This window comes from Cicer arietinum, chromosome 6, assembly GCF_000331145.2.
Source record: "Cicer arietinum cultivar CDC Frontier isolate Library 1 chromosome 6, Cicar.CDCFrontier_v2.0, whole genome shotgun sequence".
Taxonomy (NCBI): Eukaryota; Viridiplantae; Streptophyta; class Magnoliopsida; order Fabales; family Fabaceae; genus Cicer; species Cicer arietinum.
Genome location: NC_021165.2, coordinates 44,775,449 through 44,784,721, shown reverse-complemented (window position 1 = coordinate 44,784,721; position 9,273 = coordinate 44,775,449).

Below are 9,273 nucleotides of genomic sequence, written 5' to 3'. Positions count from 1 at the left end.
TATTGAGATTCTTAAGAAATATTTGTTTGCTAACTTGAATAATTACTCTTGTGTTAAAAATAAAGTTAGCCTTTTGAAATTTTCTATGAAGCGTAAATGTTTATATGTGGAATTAGTTGATAATTGCACTACTACACCTATCCTTACTCTTTCTGTTATTTGCAAATCTTTTAAACATTCATATGATACTCCTAATTGGTTTGAAGTGAAGTAACAATGTCAAGTACAAGGAAGGGGAGTTTGAATTGTAATTGTCTCTTTTTTAAAATTCCTATTAAAAACTCAAAGTATCTAACTCAAAATTGATCTTGGTTATAAAAGTATAACGTTCTTGATTAGGAAAAACACAAAATTATAATTTATCTATATAATATAAGATTATAAGATAAAAAGTAAATAGAGACAAGGAAAGAAATATTACACAGAGATGTATCCTGGTTCACCCAAACACGAGTTACGTCCAGTCCTCACAATTGTGAGATTTTCCACTAAGTGCTCAAAACAAGACCGTTTTTGGTTTTCACACAGCTTTTACAGATCTATCTTGATATGTTACAAAGTATTACCTTTCAACCTAGAAAGTATTTCCAAAGGTTACCTTTCAATCTTCAGAAAGGATTTTTACAAAGAATCTGATCATTCTTGTTATTTTGGAAATGTGGAGAACATTCTTCATTTTACAAAATTTTGTCAAGATCGTTCTTCGTTTCTCTAAATGAACTTGCTTCTTTTTAATATGATCTATCTTGAAATGCTTGGTACCTATCTTTGATTAACACATTCAAACACACATGTTAAATACCAAAAATCTTAGAATCATAATTAGAAGTCTTAATTACCTTTTGTTTAATTATTATCAAAACATTAATTTGGGATTTTGTCTCAACTTGAAGGGTTTGCCTTGTTTCAAAAAGAACATTCGTTGATTTATGATGAAAAGAATGTCCATGAGACTCAACTTACTTTGCAGCCTTTGAAAATACAAAGTAACTTCTTGTCTATCACCAATTCCAATGCAAGCAATGTAACATTGGTACTTAATGTAAAAATTCAAGAAGGTACAATTTTATCTATCTTGAAAACTCGTTATATTAAAAATAAATATGTTGGATTGTTGAATGCAAAAAGTGGAGTTGTGTTTCACCTACTTGGCACAATTGATGGTTTTTCACAATTTCCATTTGATCCTAGTGGTTGCGTTAACAGTGTTCTTCATGTCTTTGACTTGTCTTTTTCTTCCTCTAGATTATGATTAAACTAAATTTGAGGTCGAATTTCTTCTAAGAATGAGGTGATGATGAAGACCTAAAATGAGCTAATTAGGAGAAAAAAAAACAAAGAATATTTCAAGTCAAGACTTTTATAATGGTTTAGTTTTATTCATGTTTAATTTGACTTATCAATCATCCTTAAATGTGGCGCATTCTTCATCTTCTCAACCTAATTCATCTTTGTGTGTTTTTTTTTTTTTTTTTTGACATTTTATTTGATGAAATCACTTGATTTGATCTTCAATCTCATGTGGAAGCACTTAAATCCACATCAAGAAGAAACAAATATTTGGTGGACTGTGGATTGGTATAGATGATCATACCATATGACCCTCGCCATTCCACGATAACAAATTTTAGTGCAACCATTCAGGTCCAATCTAGCTCAACTCGACCATTTAGCCCAACTTAGCTCAGCTTCACCATCCAACTCAACCTAACTTACCTCAATCATTTAGCTCAGTTCCATCATCCAGCTCAACCTAGCTCAACTCTACCATTGAGTCCAACTTATCTCAGCTTCACCATCCAGCTCAGCCTAACTTAGCTTAGTCATTTAGCTCAACTCCACCATCCAGCTCAACCTAGCCTAGCTCTACCATTCAGCTCAGTCTAGCTCATCTCTACCATTCAGCTCAGCCTAACTCAGCTTCCCCATTGAGCTCAGCTCCACCATTCAGGTTATGTTGAGCTCCACCCTCATTTCAACTACACAAGTATGTTCGGCACCAAGTTATTGTCCAAGTGAAAGTTGTGGTCCTCCTAAAAAATGTTATATGCATTGGCACGCGTCTGGGACGGACGAGTGACGTGATCTATATGTGCTCCAACTCCACGTGACATGTATGAACAAGGTGCATGGAGAAGGAGCAACCAACTCCATGTGATGAAGTACTCGTACATGCAAGTAGTGTGGATATCAAAGATGTAACCTAATAGGCTTGGACGTCCAAAGAATGGCCCATTAGGTCAAGAAGAGATTACTATAAAAGGAGACAGTTGGGAGGAAGAATGTGCATATTCATTTTATCTCTACCGATGTACTTTTACCTTAGTTATTTCAGAGTATTCTTGAAGCTCCTCCTAGGTAGCTCCATAGGATAACTCACCCTTTGTATCTTATGTTTACATAAGTGAACACCTTGCAAAAAAATCATCAAGTCATCAGCATACAAAAACATGTGAAGGAACCAAAATGTCACTGGGACCATTTATCAAAGAAAGGGAACTCTAGTCAACCAACTTAGATACAACTCTGCTAAAAGTCACTCGAGCAATGCAATACAGAAGAGACACTATTTCCTTGCCCTACACCGTTTTTGACAAAAAAAATATAAGCCATCAGATTTACAATTAACTAATATGAAAAGTTAGAAGACTTGAGAATAATGTTAATCCAATGATAGAACTTGTTGTTAAAACCACAATCTTGCAAAACTTTAATAAGTAAAGTTCAATCTATAATGTTAAAGACTTTTCTTATATCAATCTTGAGAGCTAAGTTTCATTAAAATTTATGCTCTAAAACATATCAATAGCTTCTGAAGTAAGACAAATACAATCACCAATATATCTACCTTGAATGGCGCCCATTTAATGAGGAGATATGATATTAGATATAATAAAAGTAAGCAACATGAAGGAAAAAAGCACCAAAACCATTAGGGCCTAAACCAATATCTAAATTCATGTCAAAAACAACATCTTTAATTTCCTCAAAACTAGACAAGTTAGTAAGCATTGCATTCATAGAATTACCCACAAGATGAAGGACGATATCTCTAACCATACAAGTATTGTTAGAATTGAAGAAATCTTCAAAATAGTAAACAAACAAAGCTTCTATATTTGAAGGGTCCTTAACATAATTAACAACAATGTTAAATGTCATTAACCATGATTTTCATGTGTTTAGATGTCATTAACCACAAAGTTGAACATAAAATGATGGAAAAACTATAATTTTCTTTCTTCTCATTCTCTCATGCCAAACAATGAAAGAAAAAAAACCCTTATTCTCCACTTATTCCTCAATCTCTCTTTCCTGGTATAAGAGAATGATATAGTGATGAATACTTGTGTTAAAATAATTTGGTTTAAATATATATTTAGTCCCTGCAAATATACTACTTTTTGATTTTAGACCCTCTAATTTTTTTTGTTTGGATTTAATTCATGCATAATCAAAGACGATCGACTTTGATCCCTACCGTCAAATTAACATTAAAAGAATGAAGAATTTTCCAAAAACCATTAAATCCTTCTTTTAATTTTTATTCATATTTTCTTTATAAAGTAACACTAATTATTAAATGATCAATAAATAAATTTAAGAATTAATAATATAAAATATTTTAATTTTTAATAAATCATAAAAAATGGTGTTGGTGTATATTTATAGGCCCACGTGTCATGGCAATTTACAAGCTTTTTTCTAGGGATCAAAACTGATTGTCTCTGATTTTACAAGAACTAAATCCAAAAAAAAATCTTACATGGACTAAAATAAAAAAGTAGTATATTTGTAGAGACTAAAGACATTTAAATCAAATAATTTTATGTTTTCAAAATTCCTTCAAACCTTATAGAATGGACCATTAGATGTATTGGTCCATGATGGACAAATGTGTGAAAAACATTAGATGAAGTAGACTTCACAATCTTATGATGTACTCTCGATAATACCATATAATATTCTCTTGTTTTACTATCTCATCTTTATTCTCCCTTCAGAAAACCTGCATCTTTCCTATTTCACAATCATAAATCTTCTTCAATCTTAATCACAATAGAAGCAAGATCCCGTCTTCACAATTTCTGTCTCTTATATGTGAAGAGAGGGGAAGGGATTACATATGAAGAGTGTAAGGTTTAATGGTGTGGACCACATCTGCAGATTAACAAGATTGATCAGATTCCTATATAAAAGATTAAATCCAGGAATTGTAATCCATTTCATATCTTCATCAGAAATATACAAGGATTAATCTAAGCAAGAATTACTCCAGAATTCGAAGGCAAAACATTTTGCTTCACAAAATAAATAAAGCAAGATCATTCTCCAAGTTAATCAAGTGCAAGTACAAAACTGACAGGCTGGAAAGTACACTACTGTTGTACTTTCAAACAGACATGCACACGTGATTCAAGGTATGGGATCACTTCGGACAACTGTTGAGATCCGAACATCAATCAACTCATCTCAAGACAAATTCGAAGTCCATTCTTGGTTCACAAGAACATTCGTGTTTTCAGCAAGAATGTTCTTGCTTTATGGTTGATCTTATCCATTCACTTACTCATTACAGCTGGACTATTTCCAACGGCCAAATGAGATGTCATAAGCTCCATTAAAGCCTATAAACAAAGCTTCACGATGAAGAACAAATCAGAGCTCTAAGTGTCAAGCAAAACATCACTTATTCAATCATACTTGAATCCTCTTGAGCTTCTCAAACATTCAGTTATGTTCTTAGTGTGATATTAGAATCAGTACTAACTGAGTTCTAAAATCTAGAATCTATTCTCAAACACGAGCTAAGCATACTCAGATTCTAACAATCTAAAAAATTATTACTTTGTAACTCAAGGTTATATTGTTGACATAGCTTGAGTAGTTTGTAAAAATCCTTTAATGATTTAAAAGGTAGCTTATAAAATATTTTCTGAAATAGTGTAAGGTAACCCGTGGAAATCATTTCTAAGTAGAAAGGTAGAACTTTGTGATAAATCAAGATTGATATGTGAAAGTTATGTGAAAACCAAGATCGTTCATTCTTTGAGCACTTAGTGAAAAATCTCACAATTGTGAGAACTAGATGTAACCCGTGTTGGGCGAACCAGGATATATCCTTGTGTGATCTGTATTTTTTTATCTTTATTTATTTTTTGTCTTATAATCAGTGTTTATATTGATATGTTAATATTGTTGTTTTCTTTCCACTAACCAATAACGTTATTCATTTGTAACCAAGATCAATCTTGAGTTAAACACTTTAGTTTTTAAGAGGAATTTTTGAAAAGGGACAATTATAATTCAAACCTCATTCCTTATAATTGACATTTTTACTTTAGTATGAAAAGAAAAATAGCAAAAAAGATAGATAATATAAAGATTTTGGTGAGGAGGAAATGATGTATAATAGAAGAAATGGAGAAAAAGAAAGAAGATATAGAGATTATGGTGAGGAGAAAAGGATGTATGAAAGGAGAAATAGAGAAAAAGTAAGGAGGCTTAGGAATTTTGAGAGGTATGATATGAGATATGCAAAAGAGAAAAGACATGTAAAATATAAAAATGAGGATCAAGAAAAAAAGAAAGAAAAAAAAGAGAGAGAAGTATTCATATCATTATTATATTAGAGATTATGTATTGGATCTAGAGTATGTGAAATATCTTTATGAAAATTGATATGCAAAAGAGGCAAGAAAAGTAGAGAAACTAGCCTTGAGAGGCAAAGAGAAAATCAAAGAAAAGAAAGTGGAAAAGGAAAAAATAAGTTTGCTTTGAGAAAGAAAGTGAAAACTAAAGAAAAGAAAGATGAAGTGGAACAAAATTTGAGAGGCACATAGCAAGAAATTGAGTTTAACTATTTACCTAACTTCGTTGATTCTTATGTTCAAAAGCTTAGAGATATATCTCCAAAAGAGGAATTCCCACAATCCATTGAAGTTAAAGGTTATTGGCCAAAGGTTTCCTAAAAGGAAGCTTGCAAAAGAAATCTTGATTTGAATCTCAGCAACTTTAATTCTTCAAATACTTTAATTTCTGTTTGTCTTACATTATTTGATAAATGTCTTCCTCCTATGCTTGATAAGTTTGCAAATATACATGTTGAAATGCCTAACTTGTGTTATTTTCATAAGCCCCATTTGAAAGTTCAAACCATGATGCATCAAGTGTTTAATTCATATTATTCTTCTAAACTTGATTTGAGAGTTATGAGCCAAGACTTGAATGACTTTCTTGATAAATGTGTTATTGTGCTTACTAAAGTAAATTTGATTCATGACAAATTTTTTGAAGAATGTATTGTGATTCTTAAGAAATATTTGTTTGCTAACTTGAATAATTACTCTTGTGTTAAAAATAAAGTTAGCCTTTTGAAATTTTCTTTGAAGCGTAAATGTTTGCATGTGGAATTAGTTGATAATTGCACTACTACACCTATCCTTACTCTTTCTGTTATTTGCAAATCTTTTAAACATTCATATGATACTCCTAATTGGTTTGAAGTGAAGTAACATTGTCAAATACAAGGAAGGGGAGTTTGAATTGTAATTGTCACTTTTTTAAAATTCCTGTTAAAAACTCAAAGTATCTAACTCAAGATTGATCTTGGTTATAAACGAATAACGTTCTTGATTAGGAAAAACACAAAATTATAATGTATCTATATAATATAAGATTATAAGATAAAAAGTAAATAGAGATAAGGAAAGAAATATTACACAGAGATGTATCCTGGTTCACCCAAACACGGGTTACGTCCAGTACTCACAATTGTGAGATTTTTCACTAAGTGCTCAAAACAACACCGTTTTTGGTTTTCACATAGCTTTTACAGATCTATCTTGATATGTTACAAAGTATTACCTTTCAACCTAGAAAGTATTTCCAAAGGTTACCTTTCAATCTTCAGAAAGGATTTTTACACATTACCTTTTAATCATAAAAGGATTTTTACAAATTACTCAAACTATTTCAACAATATATTCTTAAGTTACAAAGTGATGATATAAAGAGATTGGTAGAATTTGAATATGCTCAACTCATGTTTGAGGTTAGACTCTAGAATTTAGAACTCAGTAAAAATGATTCTGATATCAAGTTAAGAACATAACTAAATCTTTGAAGTGATTGAGAAGCTTAAGAGACTTTGAATATGATTGTATGAGTGATGTATTGCTTTGCACTTGAAGCTCTGATATATCCTTCATCTTGAGGCTTCTTTTATAGACTTTAAGAAGGCTTATGACAACTCATTTTGTCGTTGAGAATGGTCCAATTGTCATGTGTTAGTAAGTGGATAAGATCAACCTTAAAGGAGGAATGTTCTTGCAAAGCAAGAACGATCTTCGTGTCTGCTTTGAGGGGTGTTGAGTTTTAAGCTTCGCTTGACAGCTATCTGAAGTGATTCCCTGCTTTGTATCACGTGTGCATGTTGCTCAAAAAGTACAGCTGAGGTGTTCAGTCCAATCTGTCATTTTTGCACTTATTGCTTGCTCATTTTGGAGAATGAAGCATGGCTTTTGCCTTTGTTCTTTGGAGTGATTCTTATACTTAAATGATATTTGTATATTTCTAGTGAAATTCTGGAACAGATTGTAAATAATGGAACTAGTCTTTCGTTTAAGAATCTGATCATTCTTGTTATTTTGGAAATGTGGAGAATGTTCTTCATTTTACAAAATTTTGTCAAGAACGTTCTTCGTTTCTCTAAATGAACTTGCTTCTTTTTAATATGATCTATCTTGAAATGCTTGGTACCTATCTTTGATTAACACATTCAAACACACATGTTAAATACCAAAAATCTTAGAATCATAATTAGAAGTCTTAATTACCTTTTGTTTAATTATTATCAAAACATTAATTTGAGATTTTGTCTCAACTTGAAGGGTTTACCTTGTTTCAAAAAGAACCTTCCTTGATTTATGATGAAAAGAATGTCCATAAGACTCAACTTACTTTGTAGCCTTTGAAAATACAAAGTAACTTTTTGTCTATCACCAATTCCAATGCAAGCAATGTAACATTGGTACTTAATGTAAAAATTCAAGAGGTACAATTTTATCTCTATCTTGAAAACTCATTATATTAAAAATAAATATGTTGAATTGTTAAATGCAAAAAGTGGAGTTGTGTTTCACCTACTTGGCACATATGGTGTTTTTTCACAATTTCCATTTGATCCTAGTGGTTGCGTTAACATTGTTCTTCATGTCTTTGACTTGTCTTTTTCTTCCTCAAGATTATGATTAAACTAAATTTGAGGTTAAATTTCTTCTAAGAATGAGGTGATGATGAAGACCTAAAATGAGCTAATTAGGAGGAAAAAAACAAAGAATATTTCAAGTCAAGACTTTTATAATGGTTTTTAGTTTTATTCATGTTTAATTTGACTTATCAATCATCCTTGAATGTGGTGCATTCTTCATCTTCTCAACCTAATTCATCTTTGTTTCTTTTTTTTTTTTTTTTATTTGATGAAATCACTTGATTTGATATTCAATCTCACGTGGAAGCACTCAAATCCACATCAAGAAGAAACAAATATTTGGTGGACTGTGGACTGGTATAGATGATCATACCATGTGACCCTTGCCATTCCACGATAACCAATTTTAGCTCAACCATTCAGGTCCAATCTAGCTCAACTTGACCATTTAGCCCAACTTAGCTCAGCTTCACCATCCAACTCAACCTAACTTAGCTCAATTATTTAGCTCAGTTACACCATCCAGCTCAACTCTACCATTGATTCCAACTTATCTCAGCTTCACCATCCAACTCAGCCTAACTTAGCTCAGTCATTTAGCTCAACTCCACCATCCAGCTCAACCTAGCCTAGCTCTACCATTCAGCTCAGTCCAGCTCATCTCTACCATTCAGCTCAACCCAACTCAGCTTCCCCATTGAGCTCAGCTCCACCATTCAGGTTATGTTGAGCTCCACCCTCATTTCAACTACACAAGTATGTTCGGCACCAAGTTATTGTCCAAGTGAAAGTTGTGGTCCTCTTAAAAAATGTTATATGCATTGGCACACGTCTGGGACGGACGAGTGACATGATCTATGTGTGCTCCAACTCCACGTGATATGTATGAACAAGGTGCATGGAGAAGGAGCAACCAACTCCATGTGATGAAGTACTCGTACATGCAAGTAGTGTGGATCTCAAAGATGTAACCTAATAGGCTTGGACGTCCAAAGAATGGCCCATTAGGTCAAGAAGAGATGACTATAAAAAGAGACAGTTAGGAGGAAGAATGTGCATAT